Source organism: Geotrypetes seraphini, chromosome 4, assembly GCF_902459505.1.
Source record: "Geotrypetes seraphini chromosome 4, aGeoSer1.1, whole genome shotgun sequence".
Taxonomy (NCBI): domain Eukaryota; kingdom Metazoa; phylum Chordata; class Amphibia; order Gymnophiona; family Dermophiidae; genus Geotrypetes; species Geotrypetes seraphini.
This window is the reverse complement of record NC_047087.1, coordinates 224,863,493-224,885,554: the sequence shown is the minus strand read 5'-3', so window position 1 is coordinate 224,885,554 and position 22,062 is coordinate 224,863,493. Positions and strand designations below refer to the sequence as shown.

The 22,062-nt window shown below is 41.5% G+C and overlaps 1 protein-coding gene across 6 annotated transcripts in view; it reads right to left on the bottom strand.

The window, feature by feature from the left end:
• Nucleotides 1-22,062, bottom strand: part of DLG5 (discs large MAGUK scaffold protein 5) — a 305,150-nt gene that overhangs the window by 100,005 nt on the left and 183,083 nt on the right. The gene's annotated exons all lie outside the window — the stretch shown is intronic.

Genomic DNA, 22,062 nt, shown 5'->3' with positions numbered 1-22,062 from the left:
ATTATATCAGATGCACATGATTAGAACATTGTTACTCAGCATTTTGAAGGAGGTTTTCCCTACTTAAACCTCAGACATTTAGTTTGGTGTGCTCATGACTGCTAGAGAGAGTGAACACTATGGTGAGATCAAAAGAACTGTCCAAGGCCTTTCAGAAAAAAGATTGTAGCAGCTTATAAGTCTGGTAAGGGATTTAAAAAGATCTCAAAATAATCTGACCTTAGTGATTCCACGGTCCGGAAAATAGTGTACAAGTGGACTTTCCAAACAACTGCCAACAAGCCCAAGTCTGGCTGTTCAAGCAAATTGACCCCCAGAGCAGACCACAAGATGCTAAAAGAGATCTCCCAAAACCCTAAAATGTTATCATGGGATCTACAGCAGGCTCTTGCCACTGTTGATGTGAAAGTGCATGCTTCTACACTCAGAAAGAAACTGCACAAATTTAACTTGCATGGGAGATGTGCAAGGAAGAAACCTTTGCTCTCCAAGACCAACATCAACGCCAGACTGAAGTTTGCCACAGAGAACGTAGACAAACACCAGGACTTCTATATTGTGTTCTATGGACAGATGAATCTAAAATTGAATTATTTGGACACCAGAAAAGAGGACATGTTTGGCATACACCAAATGCAGCATTCCAAGAAAAGAACCTCATACCAACTGTGCATGGAAGTGGAAGTGTCATAGTTTGGGGATGCTTTGCTGCAGCAGGACCTGTCTAGCTCACCATCATAGAATCCACCATGAATTCTACCGTGTATCAGAGGGTGCTTGAGGAACATGTGAAACCATCTGTAAGAAAATTAAGCTGAAGCGGAACTGGACCCTGCAACACGACAATGAGCCAAAACATACCAGTAAATCCACCAAGGACTGACTGAAAACTAAGAAATGGAGAGTCCTGGAGTGGCCGAATCAAAGCCCTGATCTTAATCCCATTGAGATGGTGTGGGGTGATTTGAAACGGGCTGTACATGCAAGAAACCATTCAAGCATCTCACAGCTGAAATAATTCTGCATTGAGGAGTGGGCCAAACTTTCCTCAGACCGATGTAAGAGATTGGTAGATGGCTACAAGAAGTGTCTCACTGCAGTTATTTCAGCCAAAGGGGGTAACACTAGCTGTTAGGGTTTAGGGTGTCCTCATTTATTCCTCAGTTAGAATACACATTTTTTTGGGTTATCTTTTGTTTCATGAGTAAATCAAGGAAAATTTTTACTGTTTACCTGCAATTACATCACTTTCTTTTCCATAGATAAATAAAAAAAAGATTTGACATCAATATGTGAACATTTCTTAAGGGATGTACTAATTTTTTCACATGACTCTATATGGAGTTATGAAGGCACCACCATGATCCCTGATATGACAAAGAAGTGGTTATCTTCAAAAGCTAATCATAAACTACATTAAGATAGTCCAATAAAAAAGGTATTTTTTTTCCTTCATGTAATTATTTTATTTCTACATAATACCTTGAAGAGTAGACTAACATGGCCACCACACCTTTTCACTCAGGGAGAAAAAAACATCTTCATTTTCTTTTCAACTTACTGTATTTTTCGCTCCATAAGACACACTTTTCCCCCCCCAAAAAGTGGGTGGAAATAAGGGTGCGTCTTATGGAGCGAATATGCAATCCCCCCTCCCATTATCTTATTTTAGTTCCTTTGGCAGTCCTGCCCTTTCCTCCGGCTGACTCCCAAACTAGCTGCAGCGTCTTTCCCGAGACCTTAACAGAAAAAGCAGAATTGACCCTCCCCACCCTCTTCCAACAAACCGTAAGATAAAAAAAAGTAACAAAAAAGCAGGCAAAGAACCAGCTGGGCGCACACAGATAAGAGGCAGAAATCAGTTGCAAACTTTGTTTTAGAGCTTAGGATTCCCCACTCAGCTGCCGTCAATTTCCAAAGCCCGCATGCAACAGAAACTGGGCTCGCAAGAGTGACGTACGGCTCAGTTTCTATCTCCAGCTGCAGCCAGAGCCCTTCATTAAACAAGAGAAAAAGTTTCTTTTTTTATTGCTTACTATTTACTCTACTAAGCTGGACCTCCTGCTGTCTTAATTGCCCCCTTTTTCTTCTCTCAACGCAATTGTTTTGCTGTGCCTGGCCTGATTGCTTCAGAAAAAGTTATGATGAGTTTCTTCCATCTGTGAGGCTGAGGTGCAGGAGCATGGCCAGAGACGCTAGCCTTTAAGAGCAGAAACTTTCCGCTCCTCTGTTTTGGCTTCATCCAGTTGCTGGTGGCTTGAAGGATTATTACGTAAACGGGGTTTCATTTTCTTTTGCCCCCTTTCAGCAACATCTTTTGCAAAAGAACGATTTCCAGAGGAAGCTGGCTTTGAAGTGCTGCTATTTGAGCAATACTGTTACTTTGGATTTTTTTTTTTTTTTTTGGCAACAATTGCAGACTGCAAAAATAAAGAATGGTGTGGGAGCCGAGAGGAGAACCAGGGAGCTGGGTCCCGGAGGAGAGGACGAAAAAGGTGAAGAGCAAGGAGGGCAAGACGAGGATGATGCGATCGTGACTGCTGCCCCTGCCAGCCAAGGGCACCGTGCCCGCCGCCAGCAATAAAAACCACCGAATACATAGCGCTCTCCTTCCTGCCCAAAAACCTCAGAGAGAACGTGAACTTGCAGGCCTTGAGCATGCACAGATTCTCAAGGCCCAGCAAGAAAAGGAGGCCGATCTTTGGGCACCGAAACCAACGCACAAGACATGCCGGTGCCAGTGCCCAGGTCCAGATGACAGTAAGAAGTGGCGGGGGGGGGGGGTGCTGAATCTCGGCCGGGGGGGTGCCCAATCGCGATGGGTGGGTGTTGAATCACAGCAGGGTGTGTGTGCTGAACCGAGGTGGAGGGGGTGCCGGATCGCGGGTGGGGGGGTGCCGGATCGCAGGGGGCCTTCGGTGGGAGCAATGCCGGTTCTCATGGGGGGGAGGGATAGAGCAGCGCCGCTGGCCTTGGGGGGTGGAAACATATCAAAGCGAGTTTCCATTATTTCCTATGGGGAAACTCGCTTTGATAAACGAGCATTTTAGATTACGAGCATGCTCCTGGTACGGATTATGCTCGTAATCCAAGGTACCACTGTATAAACATTTTAAACAAAGTAATACAATTCAACTCACTAACATTTAGACCAGGATCTAAAAACCCGCTTGCAAATAAGATTGGTGGACAGCAGTAACGATTCCTACATTTGCATGTGTCCCAGTACTGGACCCACGTTGTTGTTTTTTTTTTTTTAATTTTGTAGTTACCATTATGTATTAATAAGATTAAATTGTGTGCATATGAAAAATAGATGGAAGAAATTGCATTACAATTAGTACTATTATTATGGGGGTGGAGTCAGTGGCAGAGTTTGGGTGGGTCAGGTGCAGAGTTTGAGTGGGGGTTCTCGGTTGGTATTTGTTAGGCTTAGGGGTTACTTGGCTTGAAAAGGTTGAGAAACACTGCTCTAGGTGAATATCCCCTGGTTGTGAGCTGCTTGCAGAAGGATGCCAATCACATCTTTCAGCTCCTCCTCCTTCACTAGTGGAGTATAGTGCCCTCGTCAGTTTGTATCAAAGCAGTCAAAATCCACTATGTGAAATCAGAAGGAGGGGCATGGAGAACTTCCCCATGAATACCATACATTTCTGTTCTGCTCTATAACTCATGAAAAAGAACAATAATTAACATGAACTTACAACATGGGTGTACAAACAAACCAATCTGCTTTGTGCAATTAGCCCTAACAAGGTATGAGAAGACAAGATGGCGTCTTGAGCAGGACGCTGAGAGGAGCACTTCTCTCTTTAGGACAAAATTTTCTTTAACTTCATCTTTGAAACGGCATTTTTCATGCCTAAAAGAAGAGGAAAACCGAGGGGTATCCCTCTACCTACCTTGGGCTTCTCGACGCCGAGGCAGACTGTAATAACAGCGTTTACAGTCCCTCCTTCCACATCGGGCGTTTCCGTTGCCATGGAGCGGGAACTCCACAGCTTGGACAGCGAGATGTCTCTCACTGAGCCCACGAGGACCGCACACCCCTCCCATACCCGGAGAAACTTTGCTGCAGCAGATCTGGCAAGAGGGCTCCCCCGGTGCGTGGGGGGAGGCTTGCTCTCTACCCGAAGTGAACCCGGAAGTGAAACATACAACAGACACGCTGACTTCAATCTTGGAGAAGCAGCGTTCAGGGGGAGAGGAGCCGTTGGTAGCCAGCGGTGGGGAGGTTGCAGGAGCCCAGAATTCTATCGCTGGAGAAGGAGCCGTACCAAAGTCAGCTGGAATCTCCCTCCTTGGACTGTTGGTGAAACTACAGGCTGTTACCCTGGATTCTATTTGGTCTGCGTTTGAGAATCTTCACTTGGTATGTTCCAACTTTATTACTATAACTCAGAATTCTACTTCCAGGATAAGCTCCTTAGAGACTATTACCCAGCAACACCAAGTGGACTTAAAAAATTTAGATAAAGTGACAACAGAGACTAAGAATTTAATTACCAAACAAACAACAGATAAAATGATGATTTTGAGGAAGATTGAAAACCTGGAAAACCAGCAGAAAAATTTGAATTTGAGGAGTCTTAATTTTCCGGTTGCCAAGTTTATGCCACCTCAAGAACTGTTTAAGAACTTTATGTTGAATGTTTAAATGTACCAGAAGCAAGTCTTCCCCCGATACAAAGAATTTATTACTTAAAACAAGTGCAGAAAGAAAAAGCTTTAGTAGATGAAAACGCTCAATTAGATGTTTCCGCTATTCTGCAGTCTTCTGATATAGAAACCCAGGGAAGAGCAACTTTATTGGTCTCGTTGGTATTTCTTCAAGATAAAGAGATGTTGCTGAAATTATATTTTAATTTAAAGCAGATTACCTATTTGGGGGAAAGGGTATATATATTTCCTGATGTTTCGAGGTGGACGCAATCCAGAAGGAAAGAATTTCTGTCTTATAGATCAAAGGTGATTGCTTTGGGGGCAAGTTTTCAGTTGAGATTTCCTTGTAAATGCTTTGTCTCCTATCAGGGGAGTAAATATATTTTCTTTGAACCTGCCCAATTAGGTTTTTTCCTTGAAGGTAAAGGAATCTCCACACAGTCCGAATGATACAGGTTAATCATGCGGTATTTTTATTTTGGATAGGATAAGATCTAGCTGCTCTATTCCTAATATTTTTTTTAACTTCCTTTTGTATATTCCCCCTTTCCCGAGGGGTTCTATTTTCATCTTGTCTCTTCTCCTCAGGTTGTGGACTGTATTTAGATGATTATTATGGATGTTCAAATTTCATTTCTTAGTTTGTATTATGACTAAGAGAGTATTATATTTCTGTATTTTTTTTAAACATCTTTGTATATAGCAGTGTTTTTCAACCGCTGTTCCGCGGCACACTAGTGTGCCGCGATATGTTGCCTGGTGTGCCGCAGGGCCGCCATCAGGGCAGTACTACCGGTCCTGCATTCAGGGGCCCGGAGCTGACAGGGGGCCCAAGGCAGGGGCGCCAGTAGCTCGCCAAGGCAAAGTGAGTCGATCACCCAGGACTCACTTTGTCTTGGCGATCTAATCTATCGAGCCGATAAGTCTTCTTCTCCCCGACGTCAATTCTGCAGTCGGAGAGGAAGTTCAGGCCAGCCAATCGCTGCCTGGCTGGGCGGAACTTCCTCTCCGATTGTAGAATTGACGTCAGGGAGAGCATGCGTTGGCGTCGGCTTTGGGGCCTGTTATCCATTGGTGGGTCCTGTTCCCCGATGGCAGCAGCAGAGGCAGTGGCTTGGGGAACGGCAGGGAGAAAGAAAGAAAGGGGGCAGGCAGGGAAACAGAAGGAAAGAAGAGAAACAGAAAAAAAGAAAGAAAGGTCAGGGAGAGAGGAAGAAAAAGTTGGGGGAGGGAATGAGGTGTGGAGGAGAGAAAGCATACAGGCTGATAGAAGGGAAGAAAGATTGGATGCACAGTCAGAAGAAGAAAGTGCAACCAGAAATCACCAGACAAGGTAGGAAAAATTATTTTATTTTAAATTTAGCAAAGTGGAGGCAGTATTACCACAGTTTTCAAAGGAATTTGCCCAAATAACTTAATAGTTAACTGGGTAAATTCCCAGAGATGAAAACTTCCCTTCACTTACTATGCACAGTTCTGAATTTATATCTGCTGTCTATATTTTACAATATGGTCACCTTTTACTAAACCGCAATAGTGGTTTTTAGCGCAGGGAGCCTATAGAAACATAGAAATAGACGGCAGATAAGGGCCCACGGCCCATCTAGTCTGCCCACCTTAATGTCCCTCCCCTACCTTTGCCCTGTGAATAGATCCCATGTGCCGATCCCATTTGGCCTTAAAATCAGGCACGCTGCTGGCCTCAATCACCTGTAGTGGAAGACTATTCCAGCGATCAACCACTCTTTCAGTGAAAAAGAATTTCCTGGTAGTTTCCCGCCCCTGATTTTCAACGGATGCCCTCTTGTTGTCGTGGGACCCTTGAAAAAGAAGATATCTTCCTCCGCCTCGATGCGGCCCTTAAGATACTTGAACGTCTCGATCATGTCTCCCCTCTCTCTGCGCTCCTCGAGCGAGTATAGCTGTAATTTGTCAAGCCGTTTTTCGTATGGTAGATCCTTGAGTCCCGAGACCATCCGGGTGGCCATTCTTTGTACCGACTCCAGTCTCAGCACATCCTTGCGATAATGCGGCCTCCAGAATTGCACACAGTATTCCAGGTGGGGCCTCACCATGGATCTATACAATGGCATAATGACTTCCGCCTTACGACTGACGAAACCCCTTCGTATGCAGCCCATGATTTGTCTTGCCTTGGACGAAGCCTGCTCCACTTGATTGGCAGACTTCATGTCCTCACTGACGATTACCCCCAAGTCTCGTTCCGCTACCGTTTTTGCTAGGATCTCGCCATTAAGGGTATAAGACTTGCATGGATTCTGGCTGCCCAGGTGCATAACTTTGCATTTTTTGGCATTGAAGTTGAGTTGCCATGTCCTAGACCATCGCTCCAGTAGGAGTAGGTCGTGCATCATGTTGTCGGGCATTGAATCTTCATCTGTTGTGCATTTGCCCACTACATTACTCAGTTTGGCGTCATCGGCGAATAATGTTATTTTACCTCGAAGCCCTTCTGCCAAGTCTCTTATAAAGATGTTGCATAGGATTGGGCCCAAGACTGAGCCCTGTGGTACTCCACTAATCACCTCTGTCATTTCGGAGGGGGTGCCGTTCACCACCACCCTTTGGAGCCTACCGCCAAGCCAGCTCCCAACCCATTTCGTCAATGTGTTACCTAATCCTATAGAACTCATCATGCTCAGTAACCTGCGGTGTGGTACGCTATCGAATGCTTTGCTAAAGTCCAGGTACACGATGTCCAGGGACTCCCCAATATCCAGCTTCCCTGTCACCCAGTCAAAGAAGCTGATCAGGTTGGATTGGCAGGATCTCCCCTTAGTAAATCCATGTTGTAGGGGATCCCGTAGATTCTCCTCATCCAGGATCTTATCTAATTGGTGTTTGATTAGAGTTTCCATTAGTTTGCTCACTATCGATGTTAGACTCACTGGTCTGTAGTTTGCTGTCTCCATCTTTGAGCCTTTCTTGTGGAGTGGAATGACATTAGCCAACGGGACGCTGCCTGTACTAAGGGAGAGGTTGAAGAGCGCGGACAGTGGCTCCGCCAAGACATCACTCAGCTCCCTAAGCACCCTGGGGTGCAGGTTGTCCGGCCCCATTGCTTTGTTAACCTTGAGCTTTGACAGCTCACCGTAGACACTGCTGGGCGTAAACTCAAAGTTACTAAACGGGTCAACTGAGCCAACCCTTGTCTGTAGCTGAGGGCCGAGCCCTGGCGCTTCTCGGGTGAAGACTGAGCAGAAGTATTCATTTAATAGTTGGGCTTTTTCCGAATCCTTTTCCACATAGTCTCCGTCTGGTTTCCTAAGACGTACAATCCCGCCTGAGTTTTTTCTTCTATCACTGATATACCTGAAGAAGGATTTATCTCCCTTCTGGATGTTCTTTGCTAGAGACGCCTCCATGAGGAATTTAGCCTCCCTGACTGCTGTTTTGACGGCTTTTGATTTGGTCAGGTAGTCTGCTCTAGAGTCCTGCTTCCCTGATTGTTTGTAAGAGATAAATGCTTTTTTCTTCTCCTTGATCAGGTCTGAGATCTCCGCAGTAAACCACTGTGGCTTATTGTTCCTTCTCCGTTTACTTACTGATTTTACATAGCGGTTTGTTGCTTCTTGTATGGTTGCTTTCAAAGTCGACCACATGTCTTCCACGTTATCGGTTTCTTCTTGGCTTTGTAGCGCCTGGTGAACGAAGTCTCCCATTTCTTTGAAATTTGTGTCCTTGAATTTGAGAACTTTGGTTAGTGTAGTAGATTTAGTGAAACCTTTCCTGATATTGAACCATACCATGTTGTGGTCACTGGAGGCCAATGTGTCGCCCACCGAGACCTCTGTGACACTTTCTCCATTGGTAAGTATCAGGTCCAGTATTGCCTGATCCCTTGTCGGTTCCAACACCAGTTGCCTGAGGCTTGCTCCTTTCATAGAGTTTAATAGCCTCCTGCTGCTGCCGGAAGCAGAGGTAAGTGTAACCCAATCCACATCAGGCATGTTGAAGTCACCTAGCAATACTGTGTCCCCACGCAAGGTGATATTTTCTATATCTTCGATTATTTCCATATCCAGGTCATCCTGTTGTCTTGGGGGTCTGTAAATTACGCCAAGATACAAGCATTTGTCCTTCCCTCTGGCCAAATTAACCCAAAGGGATTCCCCAGTATACTGTACATCTGAGATTCTCATGACCTTAATGTCATCTTTAGTATATAATGCTACACCCCCTCCCATCCTACCCTCTCTGTCCCGGCGAAGCAAGTTGTAACCCGGTATGACCATGTCCCACCCGTGGGAGTCTGTGAGCCAGGTTTCGGATATCGCCACCACATCCAGGTCGGCATTCCTTATTTCTGTTTCCAATTCCAGGATCTTGTTTCCTAAACTGTGTGCGTTGACATACATAGCCCTCCATGTTATATTTTTGTTACGTCTCAGTGGGGATATTCCTGCTTGAGCTATTTGAACACCTTTAACATCGTTTGTGTTATTTGTGCTTTCCTGAGGCTCAGAACCACAATGTGTACTCCCCATATACCCAGAACTACAGTGTGTACTCCCCCTAGACCCGGAATTACAATGTGACCCTACTCCCGACTCAAAAGTGTGTGCACTCACCCCTGACCCAGAATTTCGGTGACTACCTTCCTCAGCCTCAAAAATGTATTGGCATTTTAGTTCGCCTGGTATGTTGTTTGTGCCCCCGACTTACCTAGTTTAAAGCCCTGTGGAGTAGGCGGGCTAGGCGGTGTCCAAGGACATTCTTCCCTCTTCTGGTTAGGTGTAGCCCGTCGTGTCCCTGTAGTCCTTGCAATGCTTCTCCATGGTGCAGAAAAGCACAGTTACTTACCGTAACAGGTGTTATCCAGGGACAGCAGGCAGATATTCCCACACATGGGTGACGTCACCGACTGAGCCCCGCAGCGGACAGCCTCGAAAGCATCTTGCTTGAAGATCTCGAGCTTTCGATTGCTGCATTGCGCATGCGCGCGTGCCTTCCCGCCCAAACTAGGGGGCGCATCTCCTGAGAGGATCCTCAGTTCAGATACCAAGCTAAGAAGCCAACCAGGGGAGGTGGGAGGGTTGTGGGAATATCTGCCTGCTGTCCCTGGATAACACCTGTTACGGTAAGTAACTGTGCTTTATCCCAGGACAAGCAGGCAGCATATTCCCACACATGGGTGACCTCCAAGCTAAATCAAAAGGGAGGAGGGAAGTTGGCAATTTAAGAAAAAAGATTCTGTAAAACAGATTGGCCAAAATGGCCATCCCTCCTGGATAAAGTATCCAGACAATAATGAGAAGTAAAAGTGTGAACCGAGGACCAAGTGGCAGCTTTACAAATTTCCTCAATAGGAGTTGATCTGAGGAAAGCAACAGAAGCCGCCATAGCCCTGACTTTATGGCCCGTTACTCGACTCTGTAGAGGAAGACCTGCCTGAGCATAACAGAAAGAAATACACGCAGCCATCCAGTTGGAGATAGTACGCTTCGAGACGGGATGACCCAATCTATTTGGATCAAAAGAAATAAAAAGTTGAGGAGAATTTCTGTGAGGTTGAGTACGTTGAAGATAGAAAGCCAACGTACGTTTACAATCCAAAGTATGCAAAGCCGCCTCACCAGGGTGAGAATGTGGCTTAGGAAAAAATACCGGTAGAACAATAGATTGATTGATATGAAAATCAGACACTACCTTAGGTAAGAATTTGGGATGCGTACGGAGCACCACCTTGTCATGGTGAAAAACAGTAAAAGGTGGATCCGAAACCAAAGCTTGTAACTCACTAACACGACGAGCTGAAGTGAGAGCAATCAAGAAAACAGTTTTCCAAGTAAGATATCGAAAATGAGCCAAGTCAATAGGTTCAAAAGGAGGCTTCATCAATTGAGCCAAGACCACATTAAGATCCCATACCACAGGAGGTGGTTTGACAGGTGGATGGAGATTAAAAAGACCCTTCATAAAACGAGAAACTAGAGGGTGTGCCGAAAGTGATTTCCCCTCTAAAGGCTGATGGAAAGCAGCAATTGCACTAAGATGAACTCTAATAGATGTGGATTGAAGACCTGACTGGGATAGATGAAGTAAATAATCCAAAACGGAAGCCAAAGAAGAAGAAGTTGGCTGAAGATTATGAGTGGAACACCAAGAAGAGAATCTGGTCCACTTTTGACTATAACATTGACGAGTGGACGGTTTTCTGGAAGCCAGAAATACATCCTGAACAGACTGAGAAAATTCAGCAGAATCCATCAGGTAGAAAGGAACCATGCTGTCAAATGAAGAGACTGCAGGTTTGGATGAAGTAAGGATCCCTGACTCTGAGTGAGCAGAGAAGGAAAAACTGGCAGAAGAAGAGGTTCCTTGATGCTGAGTTGCAGAAGAAGAGAGAACCAATGTTGTCCGGGCCACCGAGGTGCTATGAGAATCATTGTGGCATGATCCGACTTCAACTTGACAAGAGTTTTGAGAATCAGAGGAAAAGGAGGAAAGGCGTAAAGGAACTGATTCCTCCAGTCTAGTAGAAAAGCATCCGCCTCGAGACGAAGAGGGGAGAAGATGCGGGAACAAAACAGAGGAAGTTTGAAGTTGTTGGGTGACGCAAAAAGATCCACCCGAGGAGTCCCCCATCGATTGAATACTTGACGAAGTGTGGGGGAGTTGATCGTCCATTCGTGAGGTTGAAGCAGACGACTCAATTTGTCTGCAAGGCAATTCTGAATACCCTGAATATAAACAGCTCGAAGAAAGATGTTGTGTGAAATCGCCCAATGCCACAACTTCAGAGCTTCCTGACACAGAGGATGGGAACCCGTCCCGCCCTGTTTGTTGACATAATACATTGCTACTTGATTGTCCGTCCGAACAAGGACTACTTGGTCGTGAAGGATGTGAAGGAAAGCTTTGAGAGCAAGAAATATCGCTTTGAGTTCCAACAGATTGATGTGACATCGACGATCTGTGGCCGTCCATAACCCTTGCGTATGGAGACCATCTACGTGGGCTCCCCATGCGTACTCGGACGAATCTGTTGTGAGAACTTTCTGATGAGGAAGATGGTGAAACAGCAAACCTCTGGAAAGATTTGAAGAGAGCATCCACCAGCGGAGAGACTTCTTTAAAGAAGGTGTCACCGTTATATGGCGAGAAGGTGGATCTAGAGCTTGTTGCCATTGGGATGCCAGAGTCCACTGAGGGATGCGAAGGTGTAGTCTTGCAAAAGGAGTCACATGTACTGTAGATGCCATGTGACCGAGAAGGACCATCATTTGACGCGCCCTGATAGTTGATAGGGAAGTTACATGATGACAAAGGTTTAAGAGAGTATTCTGTCGGTTGAGAGGAAGGAAAGCTCTCATGCGAACAGAATCCAACACCGCTCCAATAAATTGGATCGATCGAGTTGGAACTAACTGAGATTTTGGGAAGTTGATATGGAACCCCAGACTTTGAAGAAAAGAAATAGTCTGAAGGGTCGCTTGCGTAACCCCTGTAAGAGAAGGAGCTTTTATAAGCCAATCGTCGAGGTAAGGAAAAACTTGCAATCCCCGGGCTCGAAGGGCCGCGGCTACCACAACCAGACACTTGGTGAAGACCCGAGGAGAGGTTGCTAAGCCAAATGGAAGAACCCTGTATTGAAGGTGAAGGTTCCCCACCTTGAACCTGAGATATTTGCGAAAATTTGGATGAATAGGAATGTGAGTATAAGCCTCTTTGAGATCCAGTGAGCACATCCAATCCCCTTGATCCATGAGGGAGTACAGAATCGGGAGAGAGAGCATGCAAAATTTCTCTTTGACTAGAAATTTGTTGAGAGCTCGGAGATCCAGAATGGGTCGCAAATCCCCCGTCTTCTTTGGAACCAGGAAGTATCTGGAATAAAACCCCTGGTTGTGTTCGAGAGGAGGAATTTCCTCCACTGCTCGAAGGTGAAGAAGAGCCCGAGCCTCCCGAAGAAGAAGGGGAAGTTGCGAGGAACTGGAAAGACACTCTCTTGGAGGGTGATCTGGAGGCACCTGAAGCAGGCGCAGAGAGTATCCCTCGCGGATGATTGTAAGGACCCAAAGGTCCGATGTAATGGTTTCCCAAACAGATGAAAAAAGGGAAAGGCGACCTCCGATGGGTAGGGAGGAATTTGGATGTAAAGAGGTTGGAATGCTCATCACTGGACCGTCAAAAAGACGGAGCTGTTTTGGTTGGAGCAGGTGTCTGGGGCTTTTGAGGACGTTGTTGTTGTGGCCGCCTAGGTGGAGGCCTAGAAAAAGCCGGTGTGGACTTCATGGGGTAACGACGAGCTGGAGGTCTGTAAGCTCTAGTCACAGAAGGTTTTGGTTTCGGACGAAGCAGAGAGGCGAAGGAGCGCTCATGCTCAGAAAGCCTTTTAGTAGCTGCTTCAATAGAGTCATCAAAGAGCTCAGAACCTTGACACGGCAGGTTTGCTAAACGATCCTGTAAATTGGGATCCATATCTACAATCCTGAGCCATGCAAGACGTCTCATAGCCACTGCAAATGCCGAGACTCTGGAGGATAGCTCAAAAGCATCGTAAGATGCCTGCAACATGAATAGACGTAACTGAGATAGAGATTGAATAATATGTTTATATTCAGAAAGGCGTTCTTTGGGCCAGTCTGGGCAAAACGATGACAACTGCTTCAAAAAATGGTTAAAATATGAAGTAAAGACATAGTTGTAATTCAAAATTCTATTTGTCATCATAGAATTTTGATAAAGTCTGCGCCCAAACTTGTCCATAGTTCGCCCTTCGCGTCCTGGTGGAACTGTTGCAGACACCTTAGATGGGTGAACCTTCTTCAGGGAGGATTCCACAACTAGAGATTGATGAGAAAGTTGAGATTTCTCAAACCCTTTACATGGAACAGTACGATACCGAGACTCCAGCTTCGATGGAATAGCTGTCACAGAATAAGGAGTCTCCATGTTACGTAGAAAAGTCTGCTTCAGCACCGGTGTCATGGGTAGACGTAAAGTCTCCTTAGGAGGATGAGAAAGTTCCATATCCGCCAGATATTCAGGCGTGTATTTTGAATCGGAACGTAAATCAATATTAAGAGCCTGCCCCATGTCGAAGACAAATTTAGCGAAGGAAGAAGACTTCGAGGTCGAGGCTTCCTCAGGAGAGACAGAACGAGAACGATGTGCCACTGAAAAAGATGGAGAAGCCTCGCGTGAATACTGAGATACAGGCTCAGATTCAAGATGTAAAGTGATGGAAGATGCTCCACTGCCTGTCAGAGGAGGAGTGGCTGAATGTTTCCGCTTAAGGCTCCGAGTCGGAGAGGTACGCGGAGTACGAGGCTTAGTAAGAGGAGATTTTTCTCGAGACAAATGCCTCGAAGGTGGCGTCTTCGACCTCGAATGCCTCGATGAAATTGAAGAGGCAATGGTAGTATGAGAGCGAGGTAAAACTTTGGAAGTAAGATCAGAATGCTTCGAGCTCTTTGTAGAGGTAAGCTTCGAAGATCGAGACCTGTGCCTGGATCGAGGTAATGATTGTTTAGCCCCATGTTCAGATGAGGAGTCCGACGAGGAAACCCTGGATCGAGACCTGCGACGAGGAGATCGTCGAGAAGGTGCAGATTGTTGCTCAGGCTGGAGTTGCGCAGACAGAGTCGAGGCCGGTACCAACTGAGCCACTATTGAGGAAATTTGCGTAGTCAAAATTGACTTAAGCATATCCTCAAACATGGGGACGGAGACCAAAGGACTCGGAGTCACAGGAGGTCTCGTGCGTTCCAAGGAGGGCGACCTCGATCGAGAGTATTCCCTGGACTTGGAAGCACGTTTTGAAGGTCTGGAAGACGGAGTCAAACCTGGGGCCCCAGGTTGAATGGAGGTAGACTCTGTCGACTTCTTAGGGATGGTACCTGAAAAGGAAGCAGGAGACTTACCCCCCAATCCAGGCTTCGAGGACATCGTCGAGGCCTTCGAGGCCGAGGACCCGGAGGTCTTCGAGGCCGAGGCCTGTCGAGGAGGCGAGGTCGAGGCTTTAGTACTCGAGGTTGGACCCGGAGTCGAGGATTTTACAGATGCCTCGACCGAGGCCACAGCTTTTTCAGGCTCCATACGAGGAAAAAGCTCCAAAAACCTGTCGCAGCGGCGTTTAAAAGCACGAGGTTGAAGAGTGAGGCAGCGAAGACAATCTTCAGGGCGATGAGTCGACCCGAGACAGATCATACACCGACTATGTGGATCAGTGATGGAAATAGTCCTACCGCACTGATAACACCTTTTAAACCCGGTAACAGGCCGGGACATAGATAGGACAAAGTCCGTGTCGAGAACGGAGAAGAGAGGCCTAGGCCTCAATCTTCCAACCCGACGCTAAAGAAAAACAAAAAGATGTTTTTTTTATTTTTTTTTATAAAAAGAAATAAAATAGAATTAGTATAGTAACACAGCGACCGAAAACAATAAAAAGTACTCAGCCGCGGTGAAGAGAAGGCACAACGCTACGGGAACCAAGTCGACAAGTCTTCTCGGCTCCGCGGAAAACGTTGAACTGAGGATCCTCTCAGGAGATGCGCCCCCTAGTTTGGGCGGGAAGGCACGCGCGCATGCGCGATGCAGCAATCGAAAGCTCGAGATCTTCAAGCAAGATGCTTTCGAGGCTGTCCGCTGCGGGGCTCCGTCGGTGACGTCACCCATGTGTGGGAATATGCTGCCTGCTTGTCCTGGGATAACCCTAAGTTCATCTCCTTGCACCATCCTCTTAGCCAGTCGTTCACCCTCTGTATTCGATCCTCTCTGGCTCTGCCCTTGCTATGAGCGTCAAGAGCAGCGCTGGGCATTCAGCGCAGCTCCCTGCGCTAAAAACTGCTATTGTGGTTTAATAAAAAGGATGGAGGGTATATTTGTCTATTTTTGTATGCTATAAAAACCAAATACAGAGAGAGACTGAGAGCTGTTGACGAAGAGCTACGTGTGTGTGTTTCTTCGATTCCAGCCAGAATATCAGCTTTGTGTTCAGCCAAACAGGCCCAGGTTTCGCACTGAATAAAGTATTTTATAATTTTTCACTATTCTGTTTACTTAATATTTCATAATAAAGTAATTATAAAATACTTTCTTTGTGTTTATTTGATTCCTATTCAAGAGAATTACTTTATATATAGTCAATATAGGCAAAGAGTTAAATTTTTTAACATTTTCTAATGGTGGTGTGCCTCGTGATTTTTTTCATGAAACAAGTGTGCCTTTGCCCAAAAAAGGTTGAAAAACACTGGTATATAGGATATATTAAAATGATAAAAAAAAAAGCCCTAACACATAGGGGCTCCAACAAATTCATTACTTTATTTGCAATCTATCTGTAAATTTTCATCCGACTGACGAGAATAACTCCAGTTTTAGACTATAGATTTGTCCAAGGTTAAGAGAGCAGACTGACAGGGTGGGCCGTACAGACTCCTATGTCTTCTAACAGAAAGAAAATTAGGTTCTTACCTTGAAAAGGAAAGAAAATGAAAACTGGCATGATTAAAATCTTACACGGTCAAAAAAATGGCACTCCAGGAGGTTGTCTCATGCAGGTGGAAAAATCTGTCATCTTAGTGAGATCATAAATTAAAAGCTTTTAAAAAGGGGGCGTGGCTTGGACGCGCATGAGGAAGGTCGGCTAATAAGTGAGCTCCAGAGAAAAGACCTTGAAAGTCCGGAAAAAGTCAAAAAGATTTAAAATTGGATAAAAAAAAAAGTGCTTAGACTAAATAAAGAAGATAAGATAAAAGGATGGCAACAGGAAAACAAAACAAGAATGACTTTGCGATGTCTGGAAGCAGTAAGAGAGCAAAACCGGAACAGGAGTCAGGCTTAAAGATGGCAGATGTAGAAGTAATAAAAGAACTGAAAGAAATAAAAGAAATGTTATCAATTTTAACTAAAAAAGTAACGAATATATCGGAGGAAGTTTCCACATTAAACAAAAAAATGGATCTCCTGGAATTAAAATCTAATAACCTAGAAGAAAGAATGATGATTGTAGAAGAAGAAGCATGCTGCAGTCGAGCAGATAGGAAAAAAATAGATCTACTTACTAAAGAAATTGAAGATTATTCGAACCGAGAAAGAAGAAGTAATGTCCGTTTGATTGGATTACCAGAAGGAGCAGAGAAGGGAAATCCGGTAGCCTTTATTGAAAATCTGCTTCCCAAACTACTTCCGATAAAAACAAACTATCCCATAGAGGTAGAAAGGGCACATAGAGTGCCTATGAAAAAAGGAGAAAATCAACATCTGCCAAGGCCATTTATATTCAAACTATTGCGCCACCAACAGGTCTTAGAAATACTTCAGCTAGCAAAACAAAATAAAGGACTTAAATATCAAGATGTTTACATCCATTTTGTTCCTGACTTCGCTAAAAACACAGCAATAAAAAGAAAAAAGCTGTTGGAATTGAGACCAAAGCTAAGAGAATTGGGAGCAAAATTTGGTTTAATGTATCCTGCAAACATGAAGGTTACCATCGGAAACAAAACTTTAACATTTGATGATGCAGAGAAACTAGAAAGATTTATTCAAACTCAAGAAGTGCCTATGTCATCCTAATTTGATTAATATGTCTTTAAATATATTGATTAGAAATGATGAAAATTGAATTATATTAACATATATTGATTATATATTGATTATATAGCAAAAAAAAAAAAAAAAATTAATGATTTTATTTTATTTTAAAGGAAAAGATTTCTGTGTTTTAAAATACAACGATTTAGAATGCTTAGATTAGCTTCAAATGTATTCTTTTCTAACGTCTCTCTTACAGTAGAACTAGAATGTAATAAACATTCTAAAATGCAAATGAAATTTATTAAAAGGCTTAAATACAATTTATATAATAGAGAGTTAACAAAATAGATGTTATAATATATGATATGAAAAGAAAGAAAATAGACAGGAAATTGAACGATTTAATATAAAAAATATTTAATTATATTTAAAAGACTATTCTGCAAATTGATTTCTGATAAAATAGAATGATGAAATATGTGGGAAAAAAAAAAAAAAATGAATGAGGGGAGTGGTTCTTCGTGTGGGATTTCTCTCTTCTGGGGGGGGTTGCTGCGGAATTACACACCGCAAATAAGAAAAGGTTTGTTGGATTTGTTTTCCCTCTACTCTCTCTCAAAAGTTTTAAAACTTAAAAACTCAGAATCCCGAAAGTCTGTGCGAAAAGGAAACAGGAAATGGATTTTTTCTACATACACCGGAACATAATATGAACTTACTCCATAAAATACAAGAAGAAAAAGAAGGAAAAGGATATTAGAACTTGAACTACAAGAAAAGGGAAACTTGTAAAGACCTATTTAAACTGTTCTCCTTCAAGGGAAAAAAAGAAGAAAGAAGATAAGGACAGTAAAGAAAAGAAAAGGAAAAAGAGAAGAGAGAGGAAGAGAGATAGACAAAAAGAGAAAAATACATAATAGCTGGTGTGTGGTTTCGTGGTGATCTCTCGTAGGGGGGAGGAATCTTTGCTCGTGGAATCACTTTTCACATAACATTATACTCCCATATTAATAATATCACGATGATAAAGTAAAATGAAAAAAAAAAAAAAACAGGGAAAAAAAAAAAAAAAAGGGGGAAACGTTTTAAAGTTTTAGAATATAAGTAAAGATAAACAATATCTGTCTGTGATTTCATTAGTGCTTTCAGTTTCTGCCAAAACCAAGCAGCTAATTTTGGTCGCAGATTCAATTGAGGCATAAATCAAAGATCTTTGCTTGGACTCTAGCCATCGGCTTGCACTACTGGATGCAAAGAAACACATTAAAAAGGCTGTAAAACCAGAGACAAAGCTGCAAGTAAAGATAAACAATATATATTTATTTGTTTTTACAATAAACAATTTATATTTAACAGGGGGAAAAAAAAAAAAAGAAATATATATATAATAATAAAAAGATATTAAAGATTTAATAATATTGAATATAAAAATTTTGATATATTAAGAAATATATATGAAATTTATTTAGTTAATTCATGATTACTAAAATATATGAATTATTACTTACATTTTAATATAATTTTAATATTCAGATGACTTAAATTGAATATTGAAAGTTTTAAGGTCTTCTTGGAGTGTGTTATTGCTGATCTTGATATGCGTGAGGCCAAGTGTACACAACTTTTGTTAATTGGGGAGGGATGGGAGGGGGATGGGAAAAGGGGAATGGAATTAGATATAAGTAAGGAATTGATAATAAGAAAAGGAATAAATATTAAACATGTGTGGATGTCTGATCTAAACTTTTATTATAGAGTTCTAATTCAAACATTACTTATTAATTTAGATGGCTCTTAAAATTTATTCTCTTAATGTCAATGGTCTTAACCATCCAATCAAAAGAAAGAGAATACTGAATTTTCTTCATAAGCAAAACGCTGACATATATTTCATACAAGAGACCCATCTGACAGGACTTGAATCTAATAAACTAATAGGGGGTTGGGTGTCCAAATGTTTTTTTGCACCTGCTATTGGTAAAAAAGCGGGAGTAGCTATTCTCATAAATAAGAAATTCATAGCAGATTTCAAATTAATAAAATTTGATCCACTAGGAAGATGGGTACATATTAAAATGAATCTGAGAAATACAACCCTGGATTTATTTAATTTATATGCTCCTAATTCAAATCAAATGGAGTTTTTCAAAAATATTCAACAGATATTACTACCACTGGCTGCTTCTAATTTAATAGTAGCTGGAGATTTCAATGCTGTAATGGATCCTATTTTGGATAAAAAACCAAGTAAAATTATGAAATCATTAGGATTAGACAATTTGATACAATCTTGTGATTTAGTTGATATATGGCGTATCCTTCATTTTAATGATCAGGAATATTCTTTTTGTTCTCAGGTCCATAAATCCTTTTCAAGAATTGATTATATATTTGTTTCTAATAATATTGCACAAAGAGTAATAAAAGCAATTATTGATCCTATAATTATTTCAGATCATGCTGGTGTGTGGGTTGATCTGCAGGATGATATATCAGTTTTTTCTAAACCAATTTGGAGATTTGATAATGCTTTGCTTGCAGACATGAACTTTATAGAAGATATTAAAGTAAAATTTGGATGAATTTTTTCAAATTAATAATTCAGACAACATAAATATTGAAATTTTATGGGATGCTTATAAAGCAACAATGAGAGGAAATATTATATCATATTCCGCATATAAGAAAAAACAACTTAAAAAACAATTTATAGAATTGGAGCAAGAAATTAAATTACTAGAACATAAATTAATTATAAAATGGGAACATGATACATTACAGAAATTATTAAAAACAAAAGTTAAATATAATGAGATTTCTTCTCAATTTGTAAGAAAAGATATGTTCTATAGACAAGTACAGTATTATGGAAATTCAAATAAGGCTGGAAGATTGTTAGCAAATTTTATTAAAGCAAAAAAAAGAAAAACTAAAATAATTGCAATTAAAGATAAGCGGGGCAATACACACACCAACATTGAAGAAATTATAAAACAATTTCTTGATTTTTATAAGGATTTATATACTTCTAATACTTATGAAAATAAAGAACAAGATGGTTTAGAGTTTTTAAATTCATTTATTGGACCAAATGTTCCGGATCATATAAAAAGAAGCTTAGAAGAACATATATCTTTAAAAGAAATAGAATCAGCATTGAAGGCTCTTAGAGTTGGATCCGCTCCAGGTGGAGATGGATATACTGTTGAATATTATAAAACATTTCAAAATACTTTATTACCTTATCTATTAAATTTATACCAATATCAAATGAATAATGGAAATATATCAGGAACTATGGCTGATTCTGTTATAATTGTCTTGCCAAAACCAAACAGGGATCCGACATTGATAACAAACTATAGGCCTATATCTTTGATGAATGTAGATGCTAAATTAATTGCTAAAGTGCTAGCTATAAGGCTAGCAAAAGCTCTTCCTTTTATCATTGATGTACATCAAACAGGATTTGTTGCTAAAAGACACTCTTCACATAACACTAGATTAGCATTTCATTCTTTAAATTTAGCAAAAAATTTGAATGATCCAGCTTTTCTAATATCATTAGATGCAGAAAAAGCATTTGATAGAGTAGAATGGAAGTTTATGTATCAAGCTCTAGAATGGTTTGGTGTAGGACCTGGTTTTATTAAAATGATTCAAACATTATATAGCTCCCCTGGAGCAAGATTAAATATAAACAATAACTTATCTGATAAATTTAACTTGCTAAGGGGAGTTAGACAAGGTTGTCCTTTATCTCCCTTACTTTTTGATATCGTTCTGGAACCCTTATTAATTGCAATAAATCAAACTAAGGGAATAAAGGGAATCACATTTTCTAATTGGGAATTTAAATTATCTGCGTATGCAGATGATATTTTATTATATTTAAGAGAACCAGAAGACACCATTCCAGATCTATTTAACTTAATAGAAAAGTTTGGAAAGTTTTCTGGATATAAAATCAATTGGGAAAAATCTGAAGTTCTTCCAATTAATATCCATTGTACCAAAGGATTATTTGATTCATATTCATTTAAATGGAAAGAGGAAGGACTAAAATATTTAGGTATTCTTATAAAAAATACAATTGATGACACAGTAAAAGAGAATGAAAAACTTTTATTAAAGAAAATAACAGAAATGTGCGAGCAATGGAATCCTTTACATCTTTCTTGGTGGGGAAGAGTTCAAACAATTAAAATGATGATTTTACCTGTGGTTTGTTATCAAATGAGTATGATCCCAATATTTTTTCAGGGGTCATTTTATAAAAAGTTAAACAGTATACTAACAAAATTTGTTTGGTTTGGGAAAAGACCCAGAATCGCTTTAGCATCATTACAAAAAACAATTAAGGAGGGAGGGGTAAATTTTCCAAATTTCTATAGGTACCATCAAGCCTATATTTTAAGACAGGGTATGTATTGGATCCTCCCAGATCTCATGGAAAATGTACCTGATTGGTTATATTTAGAATGGCGCCTCATGTTCCCTTTACATCCAGAACATTTCATTAGTATAACAATGCCCAGGAGTTATAAAGATCATAGAATTCTAATAGATACATGGAAAACATTAAGATTTATAAGCAATTTATCAACAAATCCATTGGCTAAATCTTTAAATCAATCTATTTGGGTAAACTCCAGGATCAAAATTGGTGGATTTAAAATAGTATGGAAACAATGGATAATAGCAGGTATACGTACTTTAAAAGATGTAATAATAAATGGATCACTGCTTAGTTTTTCACAATTGCAACAAAAATTTGGATTAGAAAAAACACAATATTTTAAATGGATGCAATTGAAGCAGGCTATTCAGGAAGGGTTCCCTGAATGGAAGAATCTTAATAATCAATATAGTTTGCCAATCCTTTGTTTT